Genomic DNA, 21971 nt, shown 5'->3' on the forward strand with positions numbered 1-21971 from the left:
AGGTGAATAGCAAGAAACCACAGATCCTTACCAAATATGTGCCAGCCACTGTACTGTACCCAGTGTAATAGTATGTCATACATTACTTCTCCCAGCTAGCCCACAGGACTGCTAATTACTTCATTTCACTGTTGTGGAAACTATAGCTCAGAAAGGTAAGGCATTTGCCCAAGTTACAGAGATAGCAGATGGTGGAGAGATGGATTTGAACTCAGTCTGTCTAATGACAAAGATGGACACCAGGTGATAAGGAGCCCACCTGTAGATATTCTGTTCTTGCCCTACAGGTCTGCCTTTTTTCTTTTTAAAGTTGCCACTCCCTTTCATCCCTAAAGTATGCTTCAGCTGTTTCTGCTACTACTGCTTTCCAGGGTCAGTCCATCTCCTACCCCCTCCCCTCCCACAAAAGCTTATCTTTTTCCAGGATAGGAAAGAGATGATGGCAGGGCTGGGGAGACTAAGATGGAACTGCTGTTTTTTCTCAAATTGCAACTTTGTGCTGATTTTTTATAAATTCAGACATATCATAAGCAAGTCTTAGCTGTCTTAGGGACAATGTTTAAGCAGTCTTGAGGGAATGTGTAAAATTGGGTAGAGGAGCTTTCTACAGACCTCCAAATACTGTTCTAGTTCCATAAGCCTGATCAAAGCTTCTTTTTAAACCTGTTACTGAGGATTTTATTTTGGATGTAAATTTTTCACTTATTTTGACATTTCTGAAGAGTTATTTTATACTTGCCAAAAAATCTAAATATATAACAGATTTGTGAGTGCACCTTGAGAGAAATTTATTTGAGACCCAAAACAGCAACCACAGTCCATGGATTCAGTTTGTCTTCCAGGGAAAGGGTCAGGGTTCATGTCTATGCCATTGCCTGGAAAATTCTTCATGGTTAAACTCTTACTCAGCATCTGACTTGCTCTCAAATAAGTGGTCAACTGCACGATGCCCAAATAGTTTACTCAAGACCCATTTTGCCCCTGGCTAGCACAGTCTCCCAGATTCATACTTAAGGCCAAAGAAATGCAATTTCCTTATAGAATTGAAGTGCCCAGGGAGCAAACTTCCTCCAAAGCTACATTCCTGATGGGGAAAGCCTTCAGTCATTGCTGGTTGGCTGTAACTCACTATTTTTTTTTTTTGGTCTCGTATGTTTTTCCTTTTCTTTGAAACCTACCAAAATTGCAGTGCATGGTTAATTGGTTAATTCAGACTGTAACATATCAACCACACAGGCAGGGAGATACACCAGACCCTAGTCCAAACTGAGGGTTCCTGGCTGTGCCTTTTTTGTTTGTTACTGATTGTTACAAATGTACAACTAATAAAGTTCTCAGTTCTGAGACTTTACCCTTAGCTGAGATGCATAACCTAGGAAGGAAAAGCTTTCAGAAAAAACCATTTTGGAGAAAAAGAACAAATAGCAAAAATCTAGGGCAGGCAGCACACTGTTCATATGGTGATTAGTTAAGGGAAAAGAATCTCTATGGTATATAAAGACTCTATGGTATAAAATATAGTGGGTGACATTCAGACTGTTTAGGATAGGACAGTTATCAGACTGTAAGTGGGTTTTACAGAACAATAGTCCGGACTGATGTGTTGCCATCTTGAACAGTATGAAATGCCACCTGACTTTTCCATCCCAGAAAAATTCCATTTCAAAGGAGAAAGCCAAAGTAATCTGCTTCCCCTTGCTGCTTCTCTGTGACTTCTGTGCCACAGCGACTCACACCTGTCTAGTGACCTGCTGAGTATTCTGCCTTTCAGCATAATCTCAACAACTTTGAAAAGCATCCTTGGGGCTCTTTGGCGTCACATGAAGAACAGTAAGTGCTCATTATTCTGAGTACTAGCTAACAAGAAGTAATTCCAGTTTACAATCTGCTTCAAAGTATTAACTCCTCTCTATTTTGATAACAATTCTGGCGTCAAGCAGTGTAACACTACCCAGATTTTTCATGTAACTCTTAAACATTACATTTCGATTCCTGGGTAAATACATGAGACTAACTCAAACATTTGGAGAGAGTTTCAGGACCACACCTACAACACAATGTGATCCTTGCAGTATCTTGAAATTATTGAGTCAAACTTCTTAGAAAGACAAAAACACTATAAGCGACATCAGTAATAATACTATAAACAGTATCAGTGTTTGAATGTGTGTCACTGTTTTTCCTGAAAGTAAAATAAAATACTTTGTTTTGATTCATGCTAGAGAAAATGAGACATTTATCCATCAGCCAAACTTATCTACTGTTTTAAAGAAGAATATCACATTGCCTAGAAGAAGGCAAGGCTTAAAAAATTCAACTATGATATATTTCATATATTTTAAGAACTTTTATATAAACCACAATGTACCCCCAGCACAATTAAAAAAAAAAAAAACTATCCAAAGTGGGCATAGTGGCTCATATCTGTAATCCTAGCTACTTAGGAAACAAAAATTGGGAAGATCATGGTTTGAGGCCAGCCTGGGGAAAATAGTTTGTGAGATCTCCCATCTCAACCAATAGCTGGGAATAGTGGTGAGCTCCTGTCATCCCGAGCTATGTAAGAAGCATAAATAGTGGTCCAGGATGGCGAGACACAAATGTGAGACCCTATTTTAAAAATAACTAAAGCAAAAAGGGATATGGGTGTGGCTCAAGTGATAGAGTTCAAACCTAGCAAGTGGGAGGCACTGAGTTCAAACTTGCCAAAAAAAGAAATATATCCATAACTTTGACAATAAATAAATGCCTCCCTTCACCCAACTGCACAGCTGGAACTGTGACCCAGAGGAATTCTGGAACAAAAGTGAGATAAGTGTTTTGAAATTGAGGACACTGACAGTATAAATAAGTGTTTGGAGAAGGTTATGAAATTCTACCGTGGCTTCTCTGAGATATCACTGGGCCCAAAAAGAGGGCCAGAACCTCAAAAATGCAACAAAGACAACTTTGCTGACAAGGAACTCAAGAGGATTTGAAAAAAATTAAAACACCAACAGATGGGATGCATTTGAATTCCCTCCCTGCTGCTGTGTGTGTGTCACCAAGTATCAGCAAAGAGCACCAGGAGGGCCCCACAGGATTCTGCCAAGAAGACACCATGACCTGGATATGCTTGTCTCTACAAGACTCAAGTTTGATGAATGCAGCTGGCTTTTGTTGGCTCTTTGCATCTCCCTATGTGGCCTGTCCTCTTCTAAATTTAAAAAAGCAAAACAAAACAAAACAAAAACCAAAAAGGCCATAATTTTAGATCAAAGAACTTTCCATTTATATTTCCATAAAAACTTTGGTAAATATCATCTGTGGATTTAAAGAATCAATCCTCCTGTTCCCTGTAATTAAGTGGGAAAATGAATTAGTGAATGTTTTCCAGACATAAGCATTAAAAACGATAAATATGCCTCTATGGTGACTTTTTCCTTTTGGAGGGGGAGAAGTAACAAAATCTAAATTAAATTAAAGTGGTGTTTTGGGAACCAAAGTGATGCAACAGCTCAGTAAACTAATGTAATTAGACACTGTAAGATTTTTTTTTTTTCTAGGTTCCAAACATGGGTTTCCAAAGGCTCAGGTTCATTGTTAGAATCCAATTCAATATTTTGGCTCCTCAAATTCACAGCCAGCGCACTCTGCCTTTAAGGTATCGCTTGTCTGATTATGGTTCAGTCTCTGCATCTCTGAATGGTTCTGTGTAACTTTCAAGTGCTGCAGCCTGGTTTGGAAACTGACAAGTGTTCCTTTTGAAATGGAGTCATCAAATGCATGCAGCCTTCAGGAGGCTCCTCTTTTCATGAGAACAAACAAAGGGAAATGTTTTTAGTACAAAATCCCTTTTCAACAAATAAAAAGCTTGTATTGCACTGCAGGTTGCCCACCTCCACAAAGCCTGGGCTCTTTTTGGTGGCCCTCAGAAGCCAGTTTTTCATTGTATAATTCGTCCAGGGATAGAGCATCTGCTGGGCTAATGAGCTCTCCTGCAGCCTCTTCTCCTGCAGGCCAGTCCCCAAAAGTATGGTCTTGAATCAGATACAGCCAAAGCCAAAAATGGGGAAGAGGGGAGAATGAAAGAAAAAAAGAAAGAAAGAAAGAAAGAAAAACTAGGGTCAAGAAAGCCAGGTTAGCAGTAGGCTAATAACCAGACCTCACATCTGGCTTCAGGGACATCGTGTGCTTGAAGATTTTCGTCCACATAGTTAATTTTTAAGTGTGTTCCTTCATGGCCACAGCTCTGTTTCGAGGATAGTATCATTTGAGCACACTTCCCATGGATATTAATGCAATAGATCATCATGCCAGCTTGCTCTTAAATACACGGACAGCAACCTTGACCAGGAGCTGATTAGAAAGGGCAGGATTAAGAAGCATTCCCTTTTAGCTAGAAATCAGAACATGGCATTAGAAACCTGAAGGCTTTGATTCCTGCCCTGTTACTAATTTTCCCATGTTTTACACTGTCACTGGTGAGTCCGGCAGACATTATTAGGATGCTATGTGACAGCATCTAATAAAGTATGTTGGGAGAGAAATCATTGCTCCCCCTTGCACGGATGATCTTTTGGAGAAATACAGTATTGTAGATTACAGGAGGTGGAGGTTGCAAACACTGATGATACCCTTGGCAATTTATCATCGGCCAATAACTTGCCAGTGATCTACCATTATAAAGAAGAGCTTCCAGGAGGGATTGGGATGGAAAGCCTGTCCTATTCAATGTTAGCAAAGATGTTTTGGAGAGGATAGTTTGATTATTTATGGGTTGCTCTAAATTTCTGAACACAGCTTTTAGGACGTTGCAAGTCTACATGCAGTGTGATACATGTGTGAGCTAGCTTGCCTTCCGAAGTGGTTGGTGGGTTGCTTTAAACAATGCAGACTGTGCTAGGAATGGTTTTGTGATGGATTTGTAGGACGTAAAAGGTCAGGGGAGTATTAGTACTGTTAGGGTTAACAGAGGCAGCTCATTTTGGAAATTTGGTATTTGAGTTTTTCAACATTATCTGAAGTGGGCTCAGCACATTCTTCTTAGCAAACGCTCCAGCAGGGAGCAGATGGCTCCTCTATTAACAACCATTTGCATTTAACATATTGCAGTGATTTATGTACCACATGCTACCGAGCAAAGTGAAAACATTCAGCAGCAACTAATTAGTTGAGTGTAAAGACACGTATCTCAACGTACAGAGCCCTCAACTAACTATGTTTTACATGTTTTATAGTTTACTGTTTTATTTGTGCAAAAGCAGTTAAGTCTGAACTGTGACATCCCTCTTAGGATTATGTTAATGTCTCTGTAACTAGAGTTCTATTAATGCTTCAGCCATCCTTTTTCTGTCCTTACTCAGGGAGTTAACATTTGTGTGCTTGAATTTCCCAGGACCCTGATAGATCGGCCACATTTTACTTTAAGTGGTTAGGATTACTACTTAAACTCTCCAAAATGCCTATTTCAGCAAGTCTATTTTTCCACAAAAATAGACTAAACTCTATATAACATAGATATAAAATAAGACTAGTAATGAAAAGGCAGTTTATAAAGAATGGCTAACTTTATCAGTGAATATTAATTAATTGTGCAAAATACTAGGCTTTATTATGATATTTTCATAATGTACTTTGATCACATTTGCCACCCCCTCCCTATTGTATTCTCTTGTTCCCCTTCCCACTGGCCCAAAAATGTCTAATTTTAATTGGGTTTTAAATGTTATTTGTATTTATCAATAACATAGTTCCTTTTAAGTCTTATGTATTTTAGTAAAGTATACATTTTAATGCACTCACATGTTATTTACTTCACCAGCTAAACCTCTGTTCCAATTTCTTAACAATTTATGGGTTTTCCTCTAAACTGGCTGTGCTTAAATTGGCCTCTGGACCTCCCTAAGACAGTGGGGTTTTATTGTCTCTCAAAAGCAGCTTTCCTAAAGTGGGAGGAGAAACTACTAAAAATTGCATTTGCTTTTGCATTCTGTGGAAAAGAAGTCCCAAACTTTTTCTCCCTTAGATGGATCCTGAGACATTTTCCTCTTCTTTGTACTGACCAACAGGGTCAATCGGTATTACAATACTGTCACTGTGTGTCAAGGTGACAATGTTAGGGCTGTAGGATGAACCAATGAATCTTTTATATGTATGATTTTCATTCTCAAGAGCCATCCATGCAAAATGTCAAAGCAGCCCATCCATCATCGGTGAGGATAAATGCACGTCTGTGACCAGAGGAAATGGGGTGTAGTATTATGCATTTCCACAGAGCTCCAGGAATCAGCCTTAGAAAACTGGCTCTTCTTGCTTTCTAAGTCAAGGTTTTAATTTTACGGGAATGTCTACCAATAGAAAACTTTAGAAATATGCTAATGATAAATTTAACCTGCTGAGGTCTTTATAGGGGAAGGAAATAATTACAACAGATAAGTGCACATCAATGAAGATACAATGGAGTATATGAATTATATATTAGCATAAATATAAACTCAGTCCATCAATATAGTAAAGGGGAAAGAGTACAGAATGAAAAACAGAATATGGTCGATATTGACAAAGCCAATATGCTGTTGTGAGGCTAACATAAAAAATAATATTGAAAACAAAGTCATAATATTCAATTGTGGCTACCATTCGTGGGCCCTGTGGTAAAAACGCCACTTGTTTAATGGTTTTGTTTTATGTCTGTTAATAATTATCGAAGTAGCTTATCTGTATGCGTAGCGCTTGTCCCATTTTATACAAGAAGAAAAAAGACTAACATTGAAGTTATGTAATTTTTCTACAGTCTACATCTAGTAACAAGTAGAAATTTATAGCCTGGTCTCTCTAGCAAAAAGCAACCCTCTGCTGCCTCTCCACATGAACCAGAGTTAGTTAACAAACATTTGCCACAACTGCAATATTTTCTTCTTTTGGTTTGTGTCAAATATTCAGCTGTGGTATGTAATTTCCTTTAGCATCTTATTTTGGTAGTAAAATAATACTCAAGTCTTTACATATGCTGTTGTTAGCAACAAAATTTAATAGAATAATCAATATCAGAGGCAGGAGCAAATAATCAAATTGCAAAGAAGCCTCTTAGTTTAAACTCATCAATGCTAAACAAATATAAAATGTGTAACCCTGAGAAATATCCTTTTGCTTCTGCAGGACTCTTGTTTTCCATAAATAACATTTATATTTAATGAAAACAGGATTAACTTTGAATTGAAAATTGAGCCTGTCATTCAGTCCGATTAAACAGCATGTGGGCTTGAAATTCCACCTTTTATTCAATATTTCTGTGTACCTGAAACCAGCTGTACTTTGAACCAATTTTCTGGATATATCTATATTAGGGAAAAAAGAAGGAAAACATCTTTCTAAGTTTGCATTATAGATCAGGTACTAAAATAGGGCAATAAGTATTTTCAACCACTAAATAATTTTAAGCCACTTAAAATTATTAATAATGGTAATTTCTTATATTTGCACTTAACATATGGAGATAGTTGTTTAGTGGTGGCCTTGAGAAGATGAGCATATCAGATTGTCCTTCAGCTATCTTCTCCATCCCACAGGTGTGGGCTGCTGCTTTCCCTCCTCTCTGCTGTTACCCCAGCAACCTTATGCACATCCTCATCCCTGCCCAGAGCACCACATGGTAGCAGCTTGAGGAGAGACACAGTGGTTTTTCATCTTTATCTGTAGCAACTGACTCACTGCCAGAAATTAGTACTAAACATTTAAGCGTTTACATTGGTTTGCATTGTATTTGCATTTAAAAAACTCTTGAAAGAGAATTGCATACAGTTGCATATAGTTCTGAGATTAGAAACCATGATCTAAGTTAAATGTTTCACTCCATTATATGCCTACCAATGTCTTGTTCTCACAAAATGTGTAATGACATTTCTAGTTAACTAATGATAACTAGTTAGTTTTTTGTTACTTAATCCACAAACATTATTCTTAAAATCGCAAAATGTTTGCATGATATTAACAGCTTTCATCAAGTAGTTATTATAATTTCCAAACTCTTTCCTTCTTTTAATGATAGTGCATTTCTGACTTAGCCTGGTCTATTTTTCATACGTATCTGTCCTATATTATGAGATTTTGCATATAATTTACATTCTCTGTAGTGATGAGATGAAGAGGCTCATTGCCATGTTCTTCTTTGATAGCAACACTACATATTTTTTTTTGACATCTTTATCTTATCCTTTCAATGGGTCACCCTGGAACAGGAAAGGCCCCATTTCATAGGTTGTGACTTGATGACTTCCTGAATTCACAATGGCTGGAGAAGTAGGCGTAGCTGTGAGAACCAAAGGGCATTTGAGAGACCCCATGGGAGCTGGAGACCTGCTTTTGAAGCAAGAAGGGTATGTGCTTCCCCTCAACTTCTTGAAAGTGAATGTGGTAAGGATTTCTCAACTGCTCCACTTTGCCTGGAGAGAGGTGCAGAAAAATGCAGTGTGCTCTTAAAGATTTCTCTTGCATCTTCAAAAATTCCCAAGAAATTCCCCTTCCTTCCTTAAAAGCACTTTTCAAAGGAAATAAAACATCTACCACTGTTTTTGTGATATATTCTCTATCCCAAATCCTATGCCTTATGCTTGTATTACTGGTGTATTTTCCAATATATTTTCTCTAATTTCACAAGTTGATTTTTTTCCCCTCTGTTTGGTGTCCTTTGGAGCATGAAAGCTTTTAATTTTGATGAAGTTCAACAGATCTACTTTTTATTTTGTTGACTGTGCTTAAAGTATCATATCCAGGAAATCATTGCCAAATTCAATGTCATGCAGTTTTATGTCATGTTTGCCTCTAAAAGTTTCATAGATTCAAAATTAGATCTTTGATCACTTTGAGTTTAGTCTTTATATATTGTATAAGGTAAGGGTTCTACTTTTTGTTTTGTTTTGTTTTTGCCTTGTGGATATCTAGTTTTCTCAAAAGCCACTTGTTGAAAAGACTCTCTTTTCCTCACTGAATGGTCCTGACATCCTTGTTGAAAGTCATTTGACCATAATTGTGAACATTTGTTTCTGGATTGTCAATTCCATTCCATCGGTATGTCTGTCTTTAGGTTAGCAGTGAACTGTTTGTATAATTCTAGCTTTGCAGTGAGTTTGAAATAAAGAAACACTAGGCCTCCACCTTTATTCTTCGTTTCAAGATTGTTTTGGCTATTTAGGGATCTCTTGAAATTCTATATTTTACAATATTTTTTCTTCTTCTGCACAATACATCATTGAGACTTCGATTGCATTGTATCTGTAAGTAACTTTAGCTACTATTGAGTATTAACCTAAATTCTTTCAGTCCTTGGACAAATGGTGTTTGTGTATTTATTCGTGTCTCCTTTCAGTACTTACAGCAACATTTTACAGATTCAGTGTATGAATCTTTTGGCTTATTGGTTAAATTTATTCTTACCCATTACATTACTTTTATACTATTGTAAATAGAATTGTTTTCTTAATTTCTTTTTATATCATTTATTGTTAGTTTATAGAAACAGCTTTTTTTTGTGTATTGGTTTTATTTCTTGAAATATTGCTGTAGCTTAGCTCTATTTTTTAAAAACTAATGTCATTGGTGAACAAAATGTGAAAAAATTAAAAGTGCACAAAGAAATAAGTAAAAATTACCAGTAATTCCACAATTGTGAGCTGGCCACACACTGCAGTCTCTCCTCTTTTTTCCTATTTCTCATAATTAGCTTCATACTATTAATATTTTAAATCCCATTTTGCCACGGGAGAGTGCATAATTAACTTGACTTATTTCAGTAGGGAAATGTTGATCACAGGCGAACCATATACATTTATATAGCTGAATTTAGTTACTGCCTTGCTCCACATGTCCACAGCTCAAAAATCTTTGCAACTCAACCCTGACTCTATCAATATTCAAGTCTTTACTTACAAATTATGCTTTTAAAGCCTGTTTAAATTTCTTGGTTGCTGTACCTTAGAGGCAAACATCTTTTGCCAAAGAAGACAACTTTGGAATATATAGTGATATGATTTTACTAGATATCACTTGAGGGTGAGCAGAAGAGCCCATTTCTTCTCATAAACTTCTCCTCACCCAGGAAAGTAATGAAGAAAAACAATTTCTGGTCTTGAAAGAACTAAGTGGACAAATAATAGTGTGTAGCTGTATGTGAGGACATTCATTTATCCAGAGATAGATAAATTTTATTCTTTAATTTTGGACCATTGTTTGAAGCCTTGTGCTTTGTAGTTCTGATATATTTGGATGAAAGGACAGAAGCAAAAATGGGCATAGCTTGGTCCAATTCCCTTAGCCTTGTTTGGGGGAATGTGCAAAGGTGGCCACAAGATGCTTAGTCAAGAGTGTAGATGAAGATGCCCCACTGTTGATGAATGGATTAAGAAAATGTGGTATTTATACACAATGGAGTTTTACTCAGCCACAAAGAAGAATGAAATTTTGTCATTTGCAAGTAAATGGGTGGAACTGGAGAACATCTTCTTAAGCAAAGTTAGCTCAGAAGGCCAAAAAATCACTTGTTCTCCCTCATAAGCAGATTATAGACTCAAAACAAATGCAGTAATATTATTGGACATGGGTCACATGCTAAGGGGAGAACATGCATGGGAGGAATGGGCACAGGCAAGGAGACCTAAAACTTGAATGTGGTTGATGTGCCCACTGTAGAGGAGCAAATACAGTAATCTTAAACTGACAGAGGCCACTATTGGAAGGTGACCAGGAAGTAGTGAAGAGCTCTGGTAGATACCTCTTTGTGTATTGGGTTTGCAATACACAAGTGCATGGAAGCAATGCTAGGAATCTCTCTGTATAGCTATCTTTATCTCAAACTAGCAAAAATGGTTTGTCTTTCTTATTATCTCTTATGTTTTCTCTTCAACAAAATTGGAGAACAAAAGGGAGGAACAGGTTCTGCCTGGAAGCAGGGGGTGGGAGTGGGGGGTGGTGAGGGGTGTGGGGGATGGTAAGGGGGTAGGTGGCCCAAACAAAAACACAACAAAAATAAAAAGTGTAGTAGATGCTCAGAATGGTTGTTCTATTCACATGATGCACAGTCATTCCCTCATTCCTTCAATACATATTTATTAAACCCTTAATTTGTGCAAGGGCGAGTTCTAGGCACTGGGACAGACAAATGAATAAAATACACATTCCATCTGGGTCTAGATTGTAGTTATGCAACAGTATTATCTTTGGCTAATTCTGCTTCACATGTGATAAAAAGGGAGTTAGATGAAATTATTTTCATGATTTCTTTCAGTTCTAAAAGAAATGATTTTGCAATGTTATGACTCCCAATTTGGCATATGTAGTGCCGATATGAATCCAATACAGGACTTCGTCATGCTGTCTTTCTCCAACCTGCCAAATCTCTGACCTCTTAGACTCCCTTTCCCATCATCTCTTGGCCCACCAACCCCCCATCTGTTCCCTGTTCCCAGCAGCACTGGAGGATCTATAATTACACATGGATGTCACCAATATGTTGTAACAGCTTTGCTTCCCTGATATTCCGGCAGCACCAAATGACTAAAAGCAGCCAGGACAGCAGCACAATTCCTAGACAAGGTGATACCCATTAGCTGCATACAAGGTTCGCCTTTACTGACTCTGGCTTATTATTCAATAACAATCCTAGTAAGCAAACCCTCAATCTGTGTTTAAATAAAATTAGTTTGTGGTTTTAAGAATGTCACCCAAAACAAATGGAAAAGTATGTATTAATTATTAGTTAAATAAATACATGATTTTAGTTTATTCCTATAATTAGAGTTTGAGAAACTTACATCCAGGCAGGATAAAAAGCCTTTAGCATCTCGATTTATCTCAAAATGTACCAGATTGTGTCTCTTGGCATTTCACATCTTTGCTGACTCTTCTATCACTATTTCTCTAGCTTAAAAACAAACCAACAAAAAGATCTCTATCTATTCCAATTTGGTACTTAATTTCTATAATTCTTAAAGAAAGATACTCAATACTTTCCAAGGTTAAAAAATAGAGCAATAGTTTAAAAAAGAAAGTCCCTTACCAAGGATAGTCTTTCCTTGAGATAGTCTTGTTTTTTCACTGAATGTAGTAACAATACAAAATGATGATAGCTAAAATTAGAGTTTTCTGTGAAAATAAAAACTTTTTAGCGCTGCAAATAGTTTACACACACACACACACACACACACACACTCACTTTCGTTTATTTCTTTATCATATGAAGAGTCCAATGATGTTGGAACTTGAAGAAACCACGTTCACTCCATATGATTTCTGCCACTACTAGTTCTTTAGGGGTATTAATAGGTAGTTTTTAACTAAGAAAGTTTAGAAGCTGTGGGATAAATAAAATGGGAATGTTGCCGTAGGACATCTCAGAGACTTTAATATACTAATAAGTTTTGTGATTCTCATAGCAGTAAACGTTGTGAATATTTCTCACTGTATTTGACCATTACGGTGTTTGTTTGCAGAATAATTCTGAGGAACACGAGTCTAGTAAAAAACACCTCCTATTCTCTAGCTGAGGACATCCTGCTTATGGTAGCTGTGACTTGATCTTAGCCCAGCGTTTATAGCACAGCTACAGCCAGAACTTATTTCCCTTGCCTCTTATTCACTGCTTCATTATAAAGTAAGACAAATAATGATTTTGAATGTCTAATGATTTCTCCTCTGGCCTCTGAATTTATTTTTAGCACAATATCCACTGCCCTAGGCACAATCAAGATGTAAGAAAGGGTCAATATAGTTGCCATTCTAATTCTGCCACATTGCTTTGGACCAATGGCATTTGTGAGGTTGCTGTCCCATATATTTAAAGTATGTTTCTCTAGTCCTTCAATTTTTTTCAAGTGGAAGTTCTGCAAGAAGCTCATATGCTTGTTAATGTCTACATTTTCCTTTCCTCCTTTGTTACTGATTGATTAACCTCATTTGGGTAAAGTTTTGCTGCCTATAAAAAGAAGACAGAAATAGCAACCGTAAGTTGATATGTAATGTGGTCACTTCTGATTAAGCTAATATAATTATTCTAAAAGTGACTTACTGAATTGATATCTTGCAATGGAAGCAATGTATCAGTTCACAGAATCAAATTGAAGCAATAAAATCCAGGATATTAACATTGTTGGTTTTGTATTTGAAGAATAAATGGAATAATCTCTGTTTTGAACCATTGCACAAAAACCCCCTACTAAATATCAGCCAATGCCTATCATCTCTGAATATATAGGGAAATATTTTTGAACCGAGAGACAGAGTACAGCAAGGCATTATGGGAAGAAGTCAACCACTGACTAGGATAAAGAACATGGCTCCACGTGTTATACCAAAGAGCTGAGTGCATCTGTTTTGTTGTTTGGATTTGCAGAAATAGTTGGAATGTAGCTTCCCATACAAATGCTAAGCTAAGTGAAGGAGAAATTACTTTACTTCTTCATTATGTGGTATTTTGCCTAAATATCCCTATGTTTCTTGAAAAGGAGACATCTTTCCTTTAATGACCTACCAGCTAGAAAACTCTGACACTGGGGAATAAAGGAAAAAGAGACAGATTCTTAAATTGGGTTGTGTTTCTGCATGCTAATGAAGTTTATAATTTAAATAAAGGAGTTACTAGACACACTCTCTACTGATAATGGTGGAAACATAAAAGGAAAACGAGTTCCTTATGCTTATGTCCTCCACATTATTCAGAAATTCTCAAGGATTTTACAAATGTGCCCCAGGTCAGAATGATACTCTGTTATCCACTTAGAATGGGTGCATGCCACAAATCTTCATTCTCAATGTTTCTACTGGAGCTAAGCAGCCATGCTTTGTGTGTAGTTTTTAGTTTTAAATTGTGGTTATTAAGCTTTTCATTTGAATATTCTTATTTACTGGACCTCACTTTCCTTTTTTTTTGCTGGTACTATGGTTTGAACTCAGGACCTTGTGCTTGCTAGTCAGGTGCTCTACTGCTTGAGCCAGGTCTCCAGTCCTTTTTGCTCTGGTTATTTTGGAGACAGGATCTCACTTTTTTGCCCAAGCCGGTCTGGACTTTGATCCTATTTTAGTCTTCCTGCTGTTGGTCGCTGGAATCCAAGGCACATGCCACTATGTCCAGCTTTTTTCATTGAGATGGGGTTCTCACAAACTTTTTGCCTAGGCTGGCCTCAAACTGCCATCTTCTTTATCTTAACCTCTGAAGCAGCCAAGACAATAGGCATGAGTCACTGGCGCATCATTCTCCCTCTAGAAGATGAGCAAATTAAAATTTTGGTGGTGGAATGAATGGTTAAGTATCCATTTAGCTTGAAAGATATACCTGGGAGAAAGTATCATTTACTATAATCTTATGAAATTATATTTTATAAAAGAGCAAGAGACCTATTCACAGGGCTCCAGAAAAGAAGATGAGAACAGATAATAACATGTGAACATTAAAAGGAAAAACGATTGCCCTCACTTGAAGGATGAGCTTTCTTAAAATAAGTTACTGTAGTTCCAATTTTATCCATTAAAATATGTGACTTGTTTTAGCTTTTCAAGAAGTTAATTAATTAAATATAGTTGTGGATATTTAAATTTGTAGGGAGATATAGGAGAAAATTAATATTCAGAAAATTCAGTTAATTTTTTTCTTCACTCTCAGAAAATGAGAAACTATAATTTGCTTTCAGCAGTAAAACACCTAGATCCAGTACAAAAAGATAGATGAGCTCTATCACATGCTTTAAAATTGATGAAAATGAAGAAATTTAAATATAGATAAACACACAACAACCTGGTGCAGTGAAATACTAAGCAACCAAAAGCTGAACATTCCAAAAAGGGCAGGGCCTCAAGATTTATTGATTTGTTGCTGCTATTTAAAGATGGCTTCATTAGGAATTTTATGGCTCTCCCATATCTACCCAGCTTGCTCCAGGCTGCTTTGCTGCAAGAGCATACTGTGTGATGAAAACATAAGTTTTGTAGTTAACAACCTAGTTTTGTCACTTTATTACGTATGTGATGTCTGAAAAAAGACCTGGGACCTCTCTGGTCCTCAGTTTTCTCACCTGCAAAATAAGGTCAAACATCACCTGTCTCACAAGTGTCTTATAAAGATTAAAGGTAATGAAGTACCTGATAAGAATTTTATAAGAAGGGAGGGGGTTCCAGAGGGGAGATGGTAGGGGTAATTTAACCAATGTGTAATGTAAGACTATTCAGAATTGTCACAATGAATCCCCCCATATGTTGAATATATCCTAATAAAACTGGGGGAAAAATAATTTTATTAGCAGATGGTCTATAAATGTAAGCAATTATTATTTACATATTAATGGTGGATATTAGAATTACCTCAACTCATTCCCTTCTCTTCTGATTTCCTGCTACTTCTCAGATTATTTCTCAATTTTGTTCAGAAATCACTTTTAAAAAAAAAAAACCAGAAAGAAACAAAAACACTTTTTTGGCAGTACTGGGGTTTGAACTCAGGGCCTTACACTTGCTAGGCAGGTCCTCTACTTCTTAAGCCACTCTGCCAGCCCTAGAAATTGCCTTTTAAATGACAGTATTTCATGGGATTCTGTGAATGTTCTACAAATGACCACAGTTATTTATAAGGGATTCAACCCTACTTTACTGACATCCTCCATTCCCCAAATTTCAATCACTACATAAAATGTGATAATTTCTAAACCTATTATTTTTAACTCTAATCTCTTTCTGTAACACTAGAACAGAAATTTAAAATTATTAACTGGAATCTCTACTTGCATTCTTATTACTTAAAATAGCATAACATGAACAGCTAGCTAAATCACTGATCACCTACGTTTAGTTCCTATGTTTTGGCTCCACCATCCATTCAACTAAGAAGTCTTTTCCACAGCCCTTCCTCAGAATCTGATTGGCCACCAGGACCTCTTGAATTTATAAATAAATCTGAAGTTATCGCCATTGGATTGTTTTTGGGGAATCTGGAACACTGTGCTGGATCCTCCACTTGAGCACCAAGTCTTGGGGTTACAGTTGCTTTAAAATTCAGCAATACCACATCTCTGTAGTCTGACCACACTAGAATAACTTCTACTTGTCTGGAACTGCCTGAGAGTAAAGTTTTGCACCTGCACTCAACATGAACAGAATGCATGCAATTTTAAATTTCTTATGAGATGGGGACCTCAAAGAGCAAGATGCAGAAATCCTTTCCTGATTCTTAGAGACACTGAAGGTCGACAGGGAGAGGATGGGAAGACCTCGCCCAGGATTCAAAACTCAAATTCCTGACTCTTTAGAGTTCCTCAACAGGCTGTATTGTTTCTACGCCTGATTTGTCTGCCTAGGATACCCATTCTGCCCTGGTTGCTTGGTACATTAAAGCACATATTTCAAGGTACCATAAAAATCTCAGAGCTCCACCAAAGTTTTTACTAGTCTTCACACATTCAACTGGTAGTTTCTTCTCTGCTGCCCTAGCACTTCAAGCATTTACACAGTGCTTCAGTTTAGATATATTTTGAGTGAGTCCTCCAAGGGTTTATGTACTAAAATTTAATCCCCACCATGAAGTATTGAGAGGGTAGCAGCAATCCAATTATGGTGTTTGGAGATATGGTCTTGGAAGTGATTAGGATAGATGAGGTCATCCGGGGGACCATGTGATTGCATACTGGTGCTTCATAAGAAGAGAGAGAGAGAGACTAGAAAACAGGTACACTCCCTGTGTCTTGCATGCAGTGTCCTGTGGTGTCCCAGGACTCAAACAGCAAGAAAGCCATCACTAGATGCTGTCTCTTGAACCTTCAGAACTGTAAGCTACATGAACCTATTTTCTTTATAAAACATACCCAGCTTCAAGTAATTTGTTATAATAATGAAAAATACTAAGAATAAGCAGGAAAAAATACTTTGAACACGTGTTGTCACCATATTTTCCTGTAAGGCTCTGTCCTTTCTGGTTATGAGCTCCTGAAGAGTAGAGACTATGCTTTGTGCATCTCTGTGTGTCCACTGTCTAACCCAGCCCCTGTCCCAGGGTGGAGGATAAGTTTTTACTGATGGCAGCAAAAGGGAAGATGTTATAAAAACATAATCTCTTTGGCAGTAGTGAATCCCAGCCTCAGTGCTTAGGACTAACTGGGAAGAATGTTCTAAAGGCATCTTGTGGAATGTGAGAGGTGAAAAGTAAGTATTTTGGTAGTTTTATTTGGGTCATGGCTAGAAAAGGCAGAATTTGCAAGAAAACTGATACCCCTTTTGGCATTACCAAATCATTCTGCATGATGTGATTTTCCAAAAATCTGAAAAAGTCACTGTTGGTTTTATGCTTCTAAACTTTCCCACATGTTCTTGCCTTCCTAGCATTGCATATTTTTGTGTTAAGCATGTGAACACTTTGTTTCAAGAAAGTGAATGTCAGTTTCTCCTTAACTCAATTACAAAAAGCTAAGATGGTGGTGTTCAAAGGGTAAGAGTTGAAAAATGTAAGTTTGGCTCCTGAGAATGAGCATATAGGGATTTCTCTCTCTCTCTCTCTTTCTTTTTAAATTGGCATATGTTAAACTGTGCCCAGTAATGGGTTCCATCATGACAATTCCATACACTGATATAATGAACTTTGATCATAGTCACTCCTCCATTACTTTTTATCCCCCCTTCCCACTTTTTTCTACCCCTTTCAGCTCCCTAGTAGTCTCCCTTTTACTTTCATGACTAGGTTGTTTTGTTTTATTTTTCCCTAGCTTCCAGAAATGAAAGAAACCATGGGACGCTTGTCTGGGGGACTGACTTATTTCATTTAACAGGATGATCTCCAGTTCCATCCACCCTGCAGGATGACTTTGTCCCTGGTCCTTTCTAGGCCCCTCCATTGGACAAAAGAAAGTGTGGCTCTGGATTGGGTCACAGTGAAGTGAAGATAGCATCAAAAGCTTGTTAAAGTGAAACTTCTGTGCCAATGCTCTGAGGCTCCTTTCTTGTTGTTAAGCAATGGAGCTAGAAAAGGCAAAAATGCTACACTTTGTCTATAGGGTGTATAGACCAAAGCCCCAATAGATTTCTAAAATCTCAAAACCTATATTAACTGTTTTTTCATTTATGTCTCCAATAAAGTTTAATTTTTAAATTAGAAACAGTAAAGTGATTAACAATAATTAGTAATAAAATAGAACAATTGTGACAATATTCTGCAATATATTTATTTAAAACTTATTTCTGAAATTTTCCATGTAATATTTTTGAACCTAAGGAACTAAAACTTAAAAGGCTAAACTGGGGATAAGGTACATTACTGTCTTTACTATCTTGAGAACCAACTACCTGTAAAGGAGTCAGAGTAGGCACTGCTAGAGACAAGAACTGAAGAAATGCCATTGAGGAAAATTACTAATAATTACCTTTAGGAATATTGTGTAGAAAGGGAAGGAAAAGAGATGATACAGTTAAAACTATAATTTGATTACAGTTTTTAAGGGCACTGAGAAAAGTTCTTTCAATTTGTCTTAAAGTTGTCATTGCTAAAGTAAAATTTCTATTATCTTATATCCCAAACCAGTAGCCTAATACATTGCTGATAGTATACCTTAAAAATAAATGAGCATATTACCAAATGTCCATTTATATTTCAGATTTAAAAGCTATTACAATAAATCACACCACTTCTTTGAACTGTCCACCTCAAAGAAACAATAAATAATGTTGAGCTTATATTCTAATAAAATCTGTGCATCTGATAAATAAAGGGTTCAAATTTTCAATTAATCCACTTATGGAAAGCTCAGAAGGAATCAAAATACTTAAAAATCAAAACTTTCATTTGTGTAACTAAGAAGCATTTTGGACACCATCTATATTTAACAGCTTTTGAATTTAACCCTCTGTTTGCAAAGGTGTTCTCCTCTCACTCTATATCTGGGTAGGTTTTATTTATGCACCAGACGACCTTTTTGGCCATTAGAACCATCTTGCTTCAGCAGTTAATTAACACAAGCACCATAATTTAATACAGTTAATGCTACTTGAGGCCCTTTAATGTACCTTCCATTAGTGATATTATTGTAGTATTACCCTGTAAATTAAAATGAGATCAAGACTAAGAGAGCAGCTCTTTAATTAAGGTACTGGCACACTGCACTCTCGTCTATTATTCACTAGAGAAAATCACCCTGATTTACTGAAGCAGGACAGCCATAAGTCAGAATTAGTCTGTGAAGATTATTAGGTTTATTGAACAATGTAAGTACTATGGAGTCGCTGGGATCGCCAACAGCCATGCTTCCTCTTTTCTTCCATTATCTTAATAAATACTCAATGGGTAGGAGCAAGGGAAAGCTAAATAAGTGTGTAGCAAAAGATGAATAAATTTCTTATGATGAGATTATAGTTTTTGTCACCAGTAAAATGTATCACATGCTAAAAAGATCATAAATGTTACATGGGTTTAATGATAATCTAAACATCATTTTTATACCAAACAATACTAGTCAGTATAAAATATATACATGCACAAAGAAGTGGAGAGTTTAGAATTCACTGTCAGTCAATTTAAACAAGAATGTCCAACTATTTTTATTTCATAGTTTAATATTTCAAAATGAAAATTTGACATTCTCTGTGGCTACACTATGGATATTTATGACTGGTCTCTATTCTATATTCCCAAAATATTACCACACTTTGGTGGGGTGGTATTAGAAGTGACAAGTACAAAAATATCATTATCATTATCAAATATAGACATGTACAGGCATGGAAAGTGTGCCAATCATTTCATGGGATGGTGGTACAAGAAACAAAGACCTGCTACATTTGGGGAAATTTAGAATCTTCTTTCAGAGATCATTGATTAATATCTAATCCTTCTACAGGTAACTTGTTGTATAAGAGAAAGGTGTCCCAAGTGATTAATCCTAATGAACATTTCAAGGGTAAAATGACATTATTAAGCATCCAGGCTGAAAGGCCTTGTGAACCAGCTACTGCTCCATATTTCCCTTTAGTGACTCCATTGTGAGCAATAATTCTTTATATAACTTCAAAGCTGGAGACACACCCAAGCCATCAGACCTTGCTTCTTTGGTCCCTCCCCTAAGACTAAAAATATTCAAGCCATCTGATGCTTGATACAGAACAAGCCTGCATCAGTTTTCCCTGAGGAATTTGGACAGAGTGTGGAAGTGACAGAGTGGGACTGAATAGAAAGGGTTCACCTCTACTGGACCTTTATCTTTTGCCCAGCTGTTTCTCACCAGCTCAAAGCTGACTGGTGGACAGGAAAAGACAGTAGAGGTGAGTCTCAGAGAAGGGAGGAGGGCTCCTGCAAACTCCTCAGAATTCTGAAGTGCAACTGGGGGAGATGGCTACAATGATGGATAAAAGAGCAGTGGTAAATGCAGAGGGACTCTGCGTCTCTCACATACACCTTTTAGAGATGGCCTGTCCAATCCCAGTGGAGAATGGAGAATGCAGAAAAATGCCCTTAGCTTTAAAATGTATTTTACATTTTTAAATAATCACAGGAAAGAAAAATGTATACCTAATAACAAAAGCTATTTCCTAACCAAAAATCTTCTGAAGATTGCCTTCCTGACAGTGGCAAGCAAGAGTGTTAGGTACAACTTGGTGTGTAGTGATTTGAGTTACAATTAAGGATTTCTCTAACAGCCAGGAAACTGACCTACATGAGTCTCACAATATAGATCACACTAGGACTCAAATTCAAATCTTGGTTTATTAATTTTGACCTTTAGTCTTACAGATGAATTGAGTGCTTGTGACTTGATTTTTGGTATGTTATTGTTAATAATGCAATTATTTTCATATATATTCTCAAGAATGAGATGCTATAAATTGATAATATTTTACTAAATGCTCCTAGGTACAATGGCTGCATTTTGTTATACATAGAAAACTCATGCTTGAAACAATTACTGTCTCTCACTCTGCCATGGGGTCCTGCTAATATATGAACCATTCCCCATTCCCTGGAACCAGCAAGGTCAATATTAATACAAATACATTGATGCCAATGTATCAATGCATCTGTCCCTCAAAACTATTAGTTTCTTTCCAGATGTCATCATCATCCATCACCAAGACCTTAAATGTTTAAAATAAAGCTCCCGTAGCTGAAGAATCTTGACTCTTCCATGAAGAAGAGGAAGCTAGAACAAAGACGGCTGCCGACTGCTCTTCTGTAGAGAAGATCCTGAAACTCAACACCACTCTGAGCAGTCCATTCCATTCCATTCCATTCTATGTGTGCATTATGGCCCTATTTTCTTAACAGCAGTGATAGCATGAGGCAAGTGAAAGACCAGTCTTTCTGAAGACTGGGCAGCCCTATGCAACTCTGGAAGTCAGTGAATTGAATGAATTCTGCGTTATCTGTTTAAATTTTATGACTACTTACTTAAATCTACATGGAAGATTTATATTCTGATCCTCATACATATTTTCATGTTTTCAGAGTCAGTTTTGCTTTGCATAACTTTCCTTTTTTTCCCATTTGCTATAACTCTGCTCTTTCCTCTACTTTTCCCCACTCATGCTTCCACTCCCAGCAGTTGGTTATTTTGTTTACACACCATGCTTACAAAGGTGGCTGAAAATCTTTGCATTGGAAGTGCTCGTTCTTATCATTCCAGTTTTTCATAAACATCTTCAAATTCTTGGTAACTCACTTGTGGTTTTGCTATATTATCAAAACCAAAGATATCCTTGACTTATGTTCACTAATGTTACTCTGGTCCATTTGTAATTGATATACAAAATAAAGACTGCCTAAATCAAGTCCATAAGGTATGTCATTTTAACATAACATTCAAAGACTTAAAAAAGTAGCGCTTATCCCACTTTAAAAAGCTTACTTGTTTTCCTAGAAGCATTTTGTTCTGACTTAACAAATTTAAAGAAATCTATCTGTCATTTCCAGAACATTTTTTGCCCAATATAACAAACATTAACAAATTGTGGTGCGGTGTTTTGACCCTCTCCTGTGCTTG

At 36.9% G+C, this 21971-nt stretch overlaps 1 protein-coding gene across 5 annotated transcripts in view; it reads right to left on the reverse strand.

The window, feature by feature from the left end:
- The window catches only part of Ntng1 (netrin G1), a 321200-nt gene that overhangs the window by 123361 nt on the left and 175868 nt on the right, over window positions 1-21971 (reverse strand). The gene's annotated exons all lie outside the window — the stretch shown is intronic.

Source organism: Castor canadensis, chromosome 12, assembly GCF_047511655.1.
Source record: "Castor canadensis chromosome 12, mCasCan1.hap1v2, whole genome shotgun sequence".
Lineage (NCBI taxonomy): Eukaryota > Metazoa > Chordata > Mammalia > Rodentia > Castoridae > Castor > Castor canadensis.